We start from the raw sequence: 15,687 nt of genomic DNA, 5'->3' as shown, positions 1-15,687 counted from the left end.
ATTGGATATTATAACTTTTTTCTTCATCGCTGTCTGAGATATTTCATTGCTCTTGGGGGCACTCTTTACATCAGATTTAACCACTTGCTTACTGGGCACATATACCCCCTTCCTGCCCAGGCCAATTTCCAGCTTTCAGCACTCTCACTCTTTGAATGACAATTGCGCAGTCATGCTACACTGTACCTATATGAAATTTTTATATATTTTTTTTCACACAAATAGAGCTTTCTTTTGGTGGTATTTAATCGCCACTGTTCTTTTTTTTTTATTTTTTGCGGAAAAAAAACCCCCAAAACTTTTGAAGAAAAAGCTCTCTGTTACTAACAGGTTGCTCTAAGAACAGGGTGGGAACTTCCAACGATACTGCCATTGCTATGGCAACCTGTTAACAACAATGTGCGCCTATGCAGTGTCATTACTGCACAGGCGTAAGCACAAGAGTTGCATATTGGGTAGCCAGCTGCACAAAATCCAGAAAGTGAATAGGCGCAGGCTTCAGATGCCCACACATGCAATGGCCACCACCAGAATTTTGGCAGGCGATAATAGACCGATTTGGCAAATAATAAAAAGGTACATGTATGAGAATATTCAATTTAAATAAAGTAATTCATAGGAATCACGAGGATGTTTTTTTCAAAAGGGTAACCACAGACGCTCTCCAACCTGTCTGCAAGGGGTCAGATCATAAAAATGGGCATGTTAGCCCAAATCACCGTTACTCCTTTTGGAGATAAGCAGCCCTGGCACAGTCTAGCAACACTACCTATGTACTTCTCTGCTTTTATGTGAAAAGGACCCATCTAAGCAAAAAAGTCACTTTTCATGAGAATGCAGGCTGATTATTCTACACAAGACCAGTCACATGAGTTTGCCTCCCCTCTGGTGAACTGCCTAAATTTATAGACTTTAGAGTCACATAAATTCCGCAGCTAAAAGGTCACATGAGCTAGAGCTGCTTAGTTTAAACCGAAAATAAAATACGTGATATCAAAAAGTGACTGTCTTGGGTATTTTTATTTTTTTTTTATTTTTAAATGGATGCTTGTATACCCCATTTATATAAAATCTATATTTTGCATATATGCATGTACCACATTGCACACCCATTATACAGGCCTCACATAATATATATTTTGTGATGAACAGAGTAGTAACTATTTGCTTACAGACTGTTTCTCTCTACTTGAATGTCCATATGGAGCGACACAGAGCAAACGCCATCAAAACCTGTGACTCATTCACTGGTTTGTGCAAATCAGGTTTAAGCTCTGTTGGCAAGGCAGCTATAATTAGCCTGATACACACACATACATACCATATTTAAGCAAACTCTAAATACAAGAGGCATGTGTGTTTGTACTCTTGGTGTACTTTGTGTATGTTTTATTACAGATCTGTGCAGTGATTCAGTGTGAAACCTTGTCTCTTTGCTCCCTCATAATACAGACCAGTCTCTGCTGCGCTCTCGGCTTGTGCAGGGCGACTGGTCTTGTCTTCGCCCCCTCCTGTAGTTTTCTGCAGGCAGCCTGTAGTGCAGGTCCTCCCACAGCCCTGCTCTATGCACAGGTTACCAATGGTATCACCACTTCTTTGAAGTAATATTTGGGTTTGCAAAGGCATTTAGTACACACACACACACACACACACACACACACACACACACAGTAGATTCATAGAAGAAAGCTTATGTGCCCGGGGTTCAGCTTTAGGCCCCTTTCACACGAGGCGGGCTCCGTTTCTACGGAGCCCGCCTCGGTCCGCCGGCTCAGCGGGAGATCTGTCCGTTGATCTCCGCTGAGCCGGCGGATGACAGGTCCCGCTCTGCTCACTGAGCGGGGAGGGGCTTGTCAGGCACCGCTGCCGCCTATGGAGGGATCGGACGAAAACAGACAGCGTGTCCGTTTTCGGCAGATCTCACCCGATCCGATCCACCAGCGACGGATCTGGACGTAGAGCCATACGTCTGCTTTTAGCGGATCGGATGGGGTCGGATGTCAGCGGACATGTCTCCGCTGACATCCGACGCTCCATAGGCTAACATGGATCGCCCGTTCAGGTCCGCCGTCAAAACTGACCGGCGGACCTGAACGGTTCGATGGTGTGAAAGGGGCCTAAAAGTGGTTCTAAAGCCTTAAGTTTTTTCTTTTATCTTAAAAGTAGAAGTCCACCCTAACACTAAAATCTACAGGCATCCATGATCTAGGACCAACCTATCTAGCACTGTATAGAAGAAGAAAATCGCAATACATACCTTTTTATTTAAGCCACTCCGGTCCCACGCTGAGCTGTCAGCGGCAGCTTCTCTGTGGAGAGGGGTGCAGAGGAGGCAGCTGACAACGGAGGCCCCATAGTAACATTATGGGTGATGTCACTTTCCATTCATTTCCCAGGCATTGCCGGCTGTCTCCTCTGCAGAGCTTCCGCCGCTGGAGACCAGATTGTAGCGGCTTGAAAAGAAAAATAAATGCATAATGATTTCTTCTTTACATGGTTAGATAGGTTAGTCTTAGCTCGTGGATGCCTGTAGATTGAGATTATAGTGTTAGGGTGGACCTCTACTTTAATGCATTCTATGCTTTAAGGTAAAAATACCTTCTGCACTGCAGGATCCCTCCAGCTCCCCCCCCCCCCCTCTTTTCTTACCCGAGATCAATCCGATCCAGCATTGCGCATGAGAGCAGCGACTTTCGCTGTGGTCTCTCTCCTCATTGGATGGACTGATAGCAGCAATTGGAGGTGGGGGTGGGGCCAAGCTGTCCGCTCTGCATCAATAGGCGCAAACAGGGAGGAGTGTCAGCGAGCCCCGCACAGATGTCCCCATGGAAAGCGGGTTTCCTGTGGGGGCACTGACTGAAGAAGAGGGGCCTGGAGCGCCAGCAGGGGACCCCAGAAGAGGAGGATCAGGGCTGCCCTGTGCAAAAGAATTGCACAGAGCAGGCAAGTATGACTTTTTTTTTAATTTATTAAACAAAGTTTATTATTACTTGAATTGACTGAAAAAAAAAAAAAAAAAAAAAAAAAGTTTTTCCCCCTCCAATCCATAAACAAACAAAAAAAGAAAAGCTGAACTTTTAGCTTTCAAAGTGAACTCTATAAATCTGTTGCATCATGTGTACAGGAATAGATACGTGCAGAAATACACTGAATTCTGTTGGTGTACAACCCTCTGTCTATGTGAATGTGCCTATAGAAAAACATTTAAAAAACAAAAAACACACACACGCGGGAAATATACGAAGGTTTCCTCTGTATTTATCTCTAGCTGACCTCCAAGCTCATGCCTTACAACCCACGTAAACAAAAAACCTGCCTCTTTGCATGGCAAACACACAAGTTCGGAGTTCAGCTAGAGAGGCGTTCGGAGAATGCCCAGGCTCATCTCCATTTGACAGATAGACAAAGTGCCCGGAGTGGTTTAAATAAAAAGCCACATCTATTTAAAAATAGTAGCTCTTCAAAAGGTATCACATGGGCATTGGATCAGGTCCACCTGATTGAAAGGTCCATTTATCCCTATGGACAGTCCAATGTAAAACAGACTTGTGTCCTTTTACACCCACCTGACTCTGGGTCAGACCAAAAAATAAATAGAAGGGGACTCCATCCTCTGATTTAGGCAGACTGGATTGGAGCGCGGTAAATTATAAATCGGACAGCAGGGTCCATTTAAGCTGGATACACACTATACAATTTTATGTAGATTTTTTCCTTCAGATTTAACAAAACCAAATAATAGGAGGTCAAACCTTGGAGTTTCAAGTTGTATGCAATCAGGCAGGTCCTTGCACTGCATGGTTTTGGTACATCTAAAGGAAATAAGACAATAACAGTTGTATAGTGTGTATGGGGTCTTACTCCTGGCCATCCATAGAGCAGAGCAGGCTCTGACCCTGTAGAAAATGATCGGACACGTATGTCACACGCCCGCTCTGCTCCAATCAGCAGGGAATCTGTGAGCCAATTCCCTGCTAACCAGAATGGTGTCGTGAAAGGAACCCTAGTGTAGCCATAATAAAAGACAGAACTAAAATGTGAAAAAAAGCTATTGCACAAGTCCCTAAAACAGTTGCAATATTTGTACACACTCTCCTTTTTAAACAAACACACTTAAACTTTTTTTTCCCCCCACAAAGCAAAAAAACCCATCACTTCCCTCTGACTGAGCAGGAATAACCTGCCCAAAGCGGAAGCAGCATTTCCGAAGCATGTTACAATAACACTAAATTTCACACTGATAATGTAAGCTACGACAAAAAAGGGTTTCCTGCGCATTGTGTTAACGACGATCAGACTCTGTAATCTGTCCTGCCCAAGTGATATAGTAAGGTTAAGTAAGGCTGAGTTCCAGCACTCTGGGACAAAGTCTGATGTTAATCACATTTACATCACTTAAGCTCCCCCAAAACATGAAATGCCACACATGTCACTGACCTATCCTAATAGAAAGAAAATGCAATACAAGAGTTGGCAGTACAAAGAGCCGAAAATTTTAAATCATTGAAAAACCCCTTTGAAAAAGTTTTCAAATCTCAGGGAATACCCACCAAAAATGAGATCTATAGCTCACGGTACGCACGCATTATCAGTAGGCTATAGAGAACTTTGAAACAAATACCAAAGAATGGAATGTACCTAAAGCCCAACTCCAGGAGTTTTAAAAAGTGCACCCTTGCAATTGTACCCCCCCGCTTTCCACACACATACTGCAAGGGTTAAATGGTCATCATGTCTAGGGGTGCAAAGTGCAGACGCTATCATTTACTTTATACCCACTCTCGCCAGCTCCAGCGCTCTCCTCTGTCCACCAGAGCTCTGGTCGGATGCCCCTCATCTTCATGCATGATACAGAGCATTAATCCCTATATTGTACATTGAGTGGGCTTGAGTACGATTAGGGCAGGTTGCAGCTTACAGAGCAGGCTGCAGGGGACAAGTCACAGCCCTGGAGGGACTAAGCTGGAGCCAGGAGTAAGGTATTTACACCCTCTCCCTTTATGTGCGGTTGGGCTTTAAAATATAATTAAAAACAAAAAGTGTTTGTTCAACCCATTCATGTACAAAGTGAAGTGACTGGCCTCAGGTGATGCACAGAGATGAAACAAATCCTCCTACATAAACTGTATCCGTTTATCTGCAGTCTTCTCTACATCTGTGTGAAGTACAGAATTTATTCAGCTTGTCTGAGCATTCAGAAAGCAGGGGGCGGGGAGCAGTGGTTACACTCTGCAGAGCTCAGCGAGAAGAACTCTGAGCCTGGGTTCACACCTATGCGAATTAGATGTGCGTTTCCGCACATCTAATTCGCATAGCAGGAGAATGTGACTGGCTCCCTATGGAGCCGGTTCACATATCTCCGGGGCGGCTGCGGTGCGCACTGCACAAAAACGCTGTGCGTCTTTGGCTGCGTTTCAGGGCCGAATTCAGGCATAGAATCGGCCCTGATTCGTCCCTGAAACGGTGAACAGGTACGCACAGCGCTCCTGTGCGGTCCGCAGCGAATTATGGTGTGAACCCGGGCTGAGAGAAGATTGGAGAGAAGAGACACCCCCCCTTTCACACAGCACATAGAAACAGAACTGAGGCTTATCAGCTGGAGGACCCTCCCGTCACCATTTTTCACTTGGTGTCAGGAAAACTTGTCAGAAGTGACTCATGCAAATAGAGGAACGAGGCAGGGGTCAGAAACTACACTTGGTGCTCTGGATTGAGACAAGTAAACACAATAGAGAGAAATGATTTGTTCATATTTCATATCAGAGGTTTATAACCACTTTAGGTTTTAGATGCCAGGTTTTTTAGGCTTTTATTGCAGTCTATGCCCCAGGTAGGGAGATTCACCCTATCCATTCTGGTGACAACCAGGGATTCCTCACTGTGGAGGGATTTCCTCTCTCATCCTGTTTTGGCTATGTGACAGGAAGTGAAGGAAAATCTACCTAATGGGAACACACATAGCAAAATAAATAAAACCAAAAAAGGTGTCATATCCCTTCCTTACTCCATTAAAAAAAAAAAAAAAAAAAGTTTTGCCTTCAGTTTTACTTTGAAGCCCAAGTTCAGCCAAAATAAAAACAGAAAAATCAGCACAAGGGGAATAACTAATAGTAATTAAGTTGTGTCCCTAGTGCCGATGCTAGGTAAAAGCCTCCTCTGTCCATGCCCACCCCCACAATCTTCTGGTGCAGAGGGGATTAATAGAACTGTGGGGGCTTTCACAGGTTCTCATCAACAGTGCCCACCTATGCCTGCCCTTTCCACCTTGCTCCTCTATTCATAGAAGCTGTACTACAGCTTCTATGAATGAAACAGTATCTAAGAATGGTGGTGGTGGACCGATCAATCATCTGCTCATCCGTGTTTGGAACGAGCAGTCAGATCACCATGAAATAAAAAAAGGAATTTTAGATTTGGACAATAAAAAGGTGGAATACAAAAACTTGAGTAGAATTCTTTTTAAAACCAAAGTTTAGTGTCATTTTAACTGGATCTTGCTAGAACACGCACACAGCGACCGTTGATGAAGTCCCGCCCCCTGGGACGTAACGCGTACGGAACCACGTGACGTCACCCGCGGCCTCCGTTTATCCTCGTGGAAAACTGTTGATGTCTGCTTTATCACCTTAGCACTGAGGAACAGCACCTGATTTGTAAGTGCAATCATTATCTTAATAAATGCTTTTATATACCCAACAGAGAGCACTAAATTGTACCATTGTCATTCCATGTACGAATATCTTGGAGTCTATGGTCAGGACACAGGGGATCTCATGTGACTAAGCACACACCTGTTTCCAGCGACTCTTCCATCCAGCGGACCAGTATACATACCCTTGTGAAGGGACTGCTTGTGTGACCTGACTAATATACTCAGGGGTCCACACTTTGAGGTGACAGGATTCACTGTTGGTGGAGGCCGTCACATGATCACCTTGTCTGTCATCCATAGGACCATCATTTATGGAAACTTGATGGTTCTTCACGGACTCTTTATCATCATTTCTTGACTTAATTGTTCTGTTTGTTTATGCGCTGCACTGCTTTTATTATATCTACATATTAGGATTTGATATTTTGTCCCTCAGTGTTCAGCTGCTGTTTTATGGTAGAATTTTTTACGCCGATTGATTTGTTTGCTAGAACACTGTACAAAGTTCTTTTTTTCCCCCATCCTTTCTTTTTGCGGAAATCACTGGCGGCTCCTGTTTTCTTTCAGTCTCTATATAACATGTCAGGATCAGGGACACCAACCACTCAACGTTATCTCAGGGATATTAAATTTAAACAGTAACAGGGAAGGCACTGTGATGGTGTCACTTTTAATCACTGCAGAAGGTCAGCCTGTCCTCAGAGACAACCCGAGTCACCTAAAGTAGGGCAGACCTAGCCTTCTCAGGGTGGGAGCAAGCAGCTGTCACAGAAAGTGCTCATTGCACTAACTGGCATGTTGCTTAACCAGATTTTTATTAAACTACATGACAATCAGTAAATTCCAAACTAATTAATCCTTACTCTGGTCACAGATCACATAAAATGGAAGTCCTTTGGCAGGGGTAGGTCTAATCTCAGGTTAAAAAAAGGCAGTAACTGTTCTAAGTATTGGAAACTTGTCTGTGACAAACAGATTTAATTAGGTGCTCAGGCAGATTATAATGACAGCGTTGGCCCCACGGGAACAAATACACAAACCACTGACTCAATGTTAACATGACACCTGCATGCCACAACTCAGCCTGCTAGAAAGTTGTGCAACAGGTATGCCTGACAAGATGCCACCCTTTGTCCAATCCAAGTACACGGATATAAACCACTTGCCGACCAGCCGCCGCCATTGTACTGCGGCAGGTCGGCTCGTTCCCGCAAATCGCCATCATTGCACATCGGCTCGGGAACTCTACTGTGTTGGCGCGCATGACCACTGGCCAAAGGGGGACTATGTCTGCCGGCCACCGGTGATCGTTCCCCCCAGTGACAGAAAAGGGATCTGTCTGTGTAAACAAGGCAGATCTCCATTCTGACAGGAGAGATCACACAGATCCTGTCTTTCTGCCATGCAGGAAGACAGATCTGTGTGTTTCTCCAGGCAGCCCATCCCCTATACAGTTAGAAAACACCTGCAGGGAACAAACTGAACCCCTTGATCACCCCTGATGTTAACCCCTTCCCTGCCAGTGTCATTAATACAATGTCAGTGCATATTTTTAGCACTGATTACTGTAATAATGTCACTGGTTCCCAAAACAAAGTGTAAAAAATGTCAGTTAGGTGTCCGATCTGACCACCGCAATATCGCAGTCCCGCAGATCACCACCATTACTAGTATAAAAAAAATAAATAATAAAAATGCCATAAATCTATTCCCTATTTTAAAAACGCTATAAAACTTTCGCGCAAACCAATATACGCTTATTGCGATCTTTTTACCAAAAATATGTAGCAGAATACATATCGGCCTGATCTAATGAATACATTTTATTTATTTTTTTTTGGGGGGGGGGGGTATTTATTATAGAAAAAAAAAAAAAAAAAGTAATAAAATTGTTTATAGCGTAAAAAATAAAAACCACAGAGGTGATCAAGTACCACCAAAAGAAAGCTCTATATGTGGGGAAAAAAAGGACATACATTTTGTTTGGATAAAGAGAGTCGCACGGCCGCGCAATTGTCAGTTAAAGCAACGCAATGCCGTATCGCAAAAAAAAAATAAAAATGGCCTGGTTATTAAGGGGGTAAATCCTTCCGGTCCTTAAGTGGTTAACATATTTAAAGAAAAAAAAAAAAAAAAAAGATGCCCCAATCAAAGCCCTCTTTCCTTCACCTGCACCGTATCAGTTGAAATTCATTACTGATTACCTAACAGATGTCAATCTGGAGGACATCCTAGCACAGTACCTGTAAGGCTGGGTTCACACTGGTGCGACACGACAGCCGTCCTACTTTGGATCCGACTTTGCCCTGCGACATGAAGCCGGCATGTGTCCGACTTTCAATGAACGGGGATCCGACTTGGATCCCCGCCAATGCCGGCACTGTGTTTGGTATGAATCTTTAGGGGGAACTCCGCGCCAAATTTTAAATAAAAAACCGGCATGGGTTCCCCCTCCGGAGGCATACCAGGCCCTTGGGTCTGGTATGGACCTTGAGGGGAACCCCCTACGCCGAAAAAAACGGCGTGGGGGGTCACCCCCAATCCATACCAGACCCTTATCCGAGCACGCAGCCCGGCCGGACAGGAATGGGGGTGGGGACGAGCGAGCGCCCCCCCCCCTCCTGAACCGTACCAGGCCGCATGCCCTCAACATGGGGGGTGGTGCCTTGGGGGAGGGGGGCGCGCTGCGGCCCCCCCACCCCAAAGCACCTTGTCCCCATGTCGATGAGGACAAGGGCCTCTTCCCGACAACCCTGGCCGTTGGTTGTCGGGGTCTGCGGGCGGGGGGCTTATCGGAATCCGGGAGCCCCCTTTAATAAGGGAGCCCCCAGATCCCGGCCCCCCACCCTATGTGAATGAGTATGGGGTACAGCGTACCCCTACCCATTCACCTAGGAAAAAAGTGTCAATTTAAAAAAAAAACACTACACAGATTTTTAAAGCATTTTATTAGACAGCTCCGGGGGTCTTCTTCCGACTTCGGGGGTCTCTCCGGTTCTTCTCCACGCTCTCCGGATCTTCTGCCGGGCTCCTCCGCTCTCTTCTGCTCTTTTGCCGCTCTTTTGCTAAAGCGGAGGAGCCCGGTCTTCAATCTTCTGCCTTCTGCCTTCTGCCTTCTGCCCTCTTCTCCTGATGTTGACACGACGCTCTCTGGGGCTAGAATGCTCTCTGTGCGCTCTGCTCTGACTTATATAGGCGGTGACCCCGCCCCCTTATGCCGTCACAGTCCCTGGGCATGCTGGGACTGTGACGTTTTAGGGGGCGTGGTCATCACCCGATGACCACGCCCCCTAAAACGTCACAGTCCCAGCATGCCCAGGGACTGTGACGGCATAAGGGGGCGGGGTCACCGCCTATATAAGTCAGAGCAGAGCGCACAGAGAGCATTCTAGCCCCAGAGAGCGTCGTGTCAACATCAGGAGAAGAGGGCAGAAGGCAGAAGGCAGAAGGCAGAAGATTGAAGACCGGGCTCCTCCGCTTTAGCAAAAGAGCGGCAAAAGAGCAGAAGAGAGCGGAGGAGCCCGGCAGAAGATCCGGAGAGCGTGGAGAAGAACCGGAGAGACCCCCGAAGTCGGAAGAAGACCCCCGGAGCTGTCTAATAAAATGCTTTAAAAATCTGTGTAGTGTTTTTTTTTTAAATTGACACTTTTTTCCTAGGTGAATGGGTAGGGGTACGCTGTACCCCATACTCATTCACATAGGGTGGGGGGCCGGGATCTGGGGGCTCCCTTATTAAAGGGGGCTCCCGGATTCCGATAAGCCCCCGCCCGCAGACCCCGACAACCAACGGCCAGGGTTGTCGGGAAGAGGCCCTTGTCCTCATCAACATGGGGACAAGGTGCTTTGGGGTGGGGGGCCGCAGCGCGCCCCCTCCCCCAAAGCACCAACCCCCCATGTTGAGGGCATGCGGCCTGGTACGGCTCAGGAGGGGGGGGGGCGCTCGCTCGTCCCCACCCCCATTCCTGTCCGGCCGGGCTGCGTGCTCGGATAAGGGTCTGGTATGGATTGGGGGGGACCCCCACGCCGTTTTTATCGGCGTAGGGGGTTCCCCTCAAGGTCCATACCAGACCCAAGGGCCTGGTATGCTCTTGGAGGGGGAACCCATGCCGGTTTTTTATTTAAAATTTGGCGCGGAGTTCCCCCTCAAGAACATCTGAGCACAAGTCGCGTGCCAAAGTCGGATCATGCAAGACGGCAATCCGACTTTGATCCGACTTCAATGATAGTCAATAGACTGAAGTAGGATCAAAGTCGGACCAAAGTAGTACAGGGAGCATTTCTAAAGTCGGAACGACTTGTGTCGGACCAGTTAGGACGGCTCCCATAGGGAAACATTAAATTTCACACGTCATGCGACATGAGCTCCCAATGTCGGAGCGTTTGTCGGACCAGTGTGAACCCAGCCTAATACACCACACAAACCAGTGTTGAGAAAAACTGCATCTTTAGATTTCTTTCAAACAGAGGTATCTGAATTTTCTCAGCAGATTCCATGTAAAAAAATTGGAAACAAGTAGCAAAAAAAGTGTCACCATACAACTAATTGTGTCACAATATAACAAGACAATATATATCTGTGATAGCTGCACTCACAGTATATCCACATATGTAATATATAAACCATAAAAACAAATATTGTTTTGCACTTTTATTAGAAAGTGCATAAGGTTATTGTAGTAATCATACAATAAAGTGAAAAAGAAAAAAAAAAGAAAAAACGTGGTTTAAAACATATGTACAAGTAATAAAAAAAAAATCCATAAAAGTCCAGGAAATAAAGTGCTTCAGCGCAAAAAAAAAAAAAAGTTTATGTAGACATTGTTGACAAAATCCAGTGTTCCAAAAGTGAATGAAGAATGAGGATTCTTCACACCCAGACAGTGCACACCCCACTCACTAGCCGCCTACCAGGTGTTAAGAGCCCAAGATGGGCTTATCCCAATATCCCTATGGGATGAATGTCAGGATTCCAGAATGGACAAGACCAAGCAATCAGGATGATCCACAATCAAGTGCTGAGACAAGGTGGAAGTATAACTGCACCTAAACCAAAAATCCCTATGGGATGGATGCCAGTATCCCAAAATGGACAAAACCAAGCAATCAGGATGATCCACAATAAACTGCTAGGCCTCAAGGTGGAAATATAACTGCACCTAAACCCAATATCCCTGGATGGATGCCAAGAGCAAGGGCATCAGCGCTGTAGTTCTCCCCTTTGCTTTTCGTTTGAAAGAACATTATCAAGGGGTAAAGGAGATTCCATGTAAAATACAAATTTACATCCCACTGCAACTTGTCATGTGATTTTGGACATCAAAGCCACATGATAAAGTCATACCCCATGTTTGTCAATGACAGCCATATATTTGTGACTTAAAGTCGCAGCAACATTAATGCACTACTTTGGTCTGACTTTAATGCAACTCGAGGGCCATAGACTAATATTAACCCTCAAAAGTTGAATGAAAGTCATACCTGAATGTTTTACATGCAACAGTGGGTCAAACTTTGCAGAGGGAAAATAAGTTGCATCCAAGTTGCACCCATACAAAGCTGCACTCCAAAGTAGCAGGACTTTAAAGTTGTACAAGTGTGAATGGGGCCTTAAAGTACACTTTTACTAATGACTTTATGAGGAAGATTTACTAAAACTGGTACACAGAATTTGGTGCAGCTGTGCATAGTAACCAATCAGCTTCCAGGTTTGATTGTCAAGTTAGAGGTTGTATGGTTACTATGCACAGCTGCAGTTTTAGAAAATCTCTCCCTATGAGTATATGGGTATACGTGTAAAACCTGCAGATGTGTACAACCTTGGACACAGCTGTGTTCTACATTTTGTATGCTGCTAATTGCAGTACAAATTTTAATTTTAGACACAGCTCTGTGTATGGCCTCATTGATTCTTATAGCACTATGTTTAGATGCAAATAAAACTTTACACTGTACACATCTATATGCAACGTTTCAGACACCCATGTGAATGAGCCATTACAGCCAGATAGGACCTGACTGGTTACTATCCACAGCTACTCCAAATCATGTACACGCCATTCCCCTAATGTACCATACAACAAACGTAAAAAAAAAAATAATAATAATAATAATAATTATGAGAATAATAAATCAATCTAAAATGGCTACAGACCATTTGAAACTGGCTGAAAACTGGAGCAACCGTGCATGGTAACAAATCAGCTTCCACCTTCAGCTTGTTCAATTAAGCTTTTAACATGAAAGCTGGAAGGTGATTGGTTGCAATGCAGATACTTCAGATTCTGGCTGCTCCAGTCTTTGCAAATTCCCCCTTATCACTAAAATTTGGAGCAAATCATGTAAACATTGTAGACCAAAACTAATCAATATCTGCTTCCAAGCTAGAGAAGGCATCCAGTGAGGTCTGTTAGGACTTCTATAAATAATAAAACAAATAAGGTCACATAAAGCATGTCCACCTAAAGATCTATTGGTTGTATCTGCAATCTATTTGTTACATGTATTAGAACATCCTGGCATTTCCTGTAATGGCAAGGTTTACTGCCTTGTAAATCTGCAGAAACCTCTCTCCCACATTTATATGAGGTGGATATGACCCCCAAGGTCACCAACACAGATAAGGTAGATGATAGCCCAATTACTAAAATTCAATAGGAATTATAGTGATTGTAAGGCTTCAATTTTATTTATTTTTTTTTTTAAATAACAAACATGTCATACTAACCTCCATTGTGCAGTTCATTTTGCACAGAGTGGCCCCGAACCTGGTCTTCTGGGGTTCCCTGGCGGCCCTCGCAGCTCCTCCCTGCATCAGATAACCCCCTAGGAGAAGCGCTGTCCCAAAATAGGGGGGGGGGGGTTACCTTGCGGGCGCACTGCCGAGTCCATCATTCAGCGTCCATAGCCGCCGAATGTATGACTCGGCCCCGCCACCCAGTGCCTGTGTTATTGGATTTGATTGACAGCAGCGGGAGCCAATTGCTGCGCTGCTATCAATCTATCCAATCAAGTGCTGGGAACCCCGGGCAGAGGGACAGTGCCGTCCTTGCCGTGGGAAATTCCAGGGCTCTGGTAAGTAAAATGGGGGGGGGGCAGTCACTACCAGGTGTTTTCACCTTTATGCATAGGATGAACTAAAGTGATTGAAAAAACACGAGGGTTTACAACCACTTTAACGTGCTAAAAATAAAAAAAAAATAAAAATTCTCAATCACTTTAAATCTACAGCTTTTATTAATATAAAACCAGAAGTCACTGCCATGAAGGTCCTAGGTTGAGCACTTCCTATCATAGGATGACAACACCGTCTCCCAAATGTTCTGTGTTGTCACACAGACTTCTAATAGAGACTGCAAGTGGATGATCCAACACACATTACACAGGCATAGTACACTGTTGTCACCTATTGGAAACCTGCCCTGAGAAATGCCAGGCAGACATCATACGCAAATAGACGTAATGTACCTACAAAAAGGATCAACAGCCCTCTGATGCAACCAAGATTAAACAAAAAGTGAAAAAAAGCAATTCTTCATGATACAGAGCTTCAGCAAACTATCCATCATACACTTCTAGTGGGCCAAATCTTTACATGAGCAGCAAGTGCTTAGATGTCAGCCATAGGAAACCACAAGCTGAGCGGTGTCGGCGAGTCCTCCATGCTGTCAGTATATAAAACACTGTACTTATCAACCATTTTGAGAACAAACAATCCCCCAGGCAGTGTAGCAGAGAAACAGAAATTGCAGAATTAGTACTCATCAATGCCTCTTACAATACATTTCAAGCCAGGGCAATCTGCGCTCGATTTAGGGTTCATCTGGATGCTTTTCTTTTAGGCTAACCATACACATTACAATCTGATTATACAATCTTTTTTGCTGTCAACTTTAGAGTTACTAAACCATTTAATATGAGGTTCTATCAAAATCTAATCAAGCAGCAGCCAATCAGGCAGGCTCATACACTACAGTACCTTTAACTATGTAGTGCAAGGGCCTTTTCTGATTTTATACAAAATTGAAACTGTAGGTTTGACCTCATATTATATGGGTTTTGGTAAATCTAAAGGAAAATTGTACAATGTATGGCTAGCCTTAGGCTGGCCAAACACACTACAACCTGATTGTACAAGCCCTGTACAATCTCATTTAACTTTACCAAAACTATGTAATATGAGGCACGTCTATACTATCCAATCAATTTCTATCCAAATGCACAGAGATACGTATATATAAAATTGGTGTGCCCCACTAAGGCAAACCCACTCTATTTGTCCTCATAACCAGTCACTGGGACTGATAGTGACAGGAAATCCCTGGTAATCACCAGAACACCTGTCCAAAGTCTCTATACACCCCCCAGAAAAAAAAAAAAGGGCATGTGCATGGGGTATTTTACTGTTCCATCCCAGGGTTAAACTTTAAAGTGTAATGTCACCTTTTCAATAAATCTGTAGGATGGCCTTACACTGGACCCCCCTCCCCACCCCTGCTGTACCAGAGTCCCGCGATCCCCCGCTGTCAGACACCAGCAAGCTGCTTCACCGGTCCAGGGAATTGAAATCCCCATGGTTTGCTCTACTTACATTGTCAGGATGGGCTAGATTGCTGACCAATCAGAAGCTCTGTCCATGTGCTGACCAATTAAAATGCCTCTTTTCCATACACACTGAGAAGTACGGATAAGAGATTAGGCCACAGGGATTTCATATCTTAATCTCTTATCAGTACCGCTCAGCATGTACAGAAGAAGCATATTAATTGGTCGCTGACCAATCAGAAGCTGTCTAGCACGTCTTGTCAACGCTGTGATGAGAGGAGAGAAAGCACGGGGATTTCAAATCCCCAAATTGGTGAAGCGACATCCCAGTGCTCAACAGCGGTGGAACGCAGGACTCTGGTACAGCAGGACCAGGGGGACATGGTGATGGAGAGGAGGTCCAGTGTAAGGTCTCCTTACAGATTTTCTGCAAAGGGGAACTTACAAAGCTGACCACACACACACACAATACAATCTGATTGCACAACCTTCTT

General features: G+C 44.8%; 1 protein-coding gene across 1 annotated transcript in view; it reads right to left on the bottom strand.

Moving 5' to 3' along the window:
* The window catches only part of PTP4A2 (protein tyrosine phosphatase 4A2), an 86,367-nt gene that overhangs the window by 69,558 nt on the left and 1,122 nt on the right, over positions 1-15,687 (bottom strand). The gene's annotated exons all lie outside the window — the stretch shown is intronic.

This window comes from Aquarana catesbeiana, linkage group LG02 (assembly GCF_042186555.1).
Source record: "Aquarana catesbeiana isolate 2022-GZ linkage group LG02, ASM4218655v1, whole genome shotgun sequence".
NCBI classification, from domain to species: Eukaryota; Metazoa; Chordata; class Amphibia; order Anura; family Ranidae; genus Aquarana; species Aquarana catesbeiana.
The sequence above is the reverse complement of the archived record's forward strand: the minus strand, read 5'-3'. Positions and strand labels throughout refer to the sequence as shown.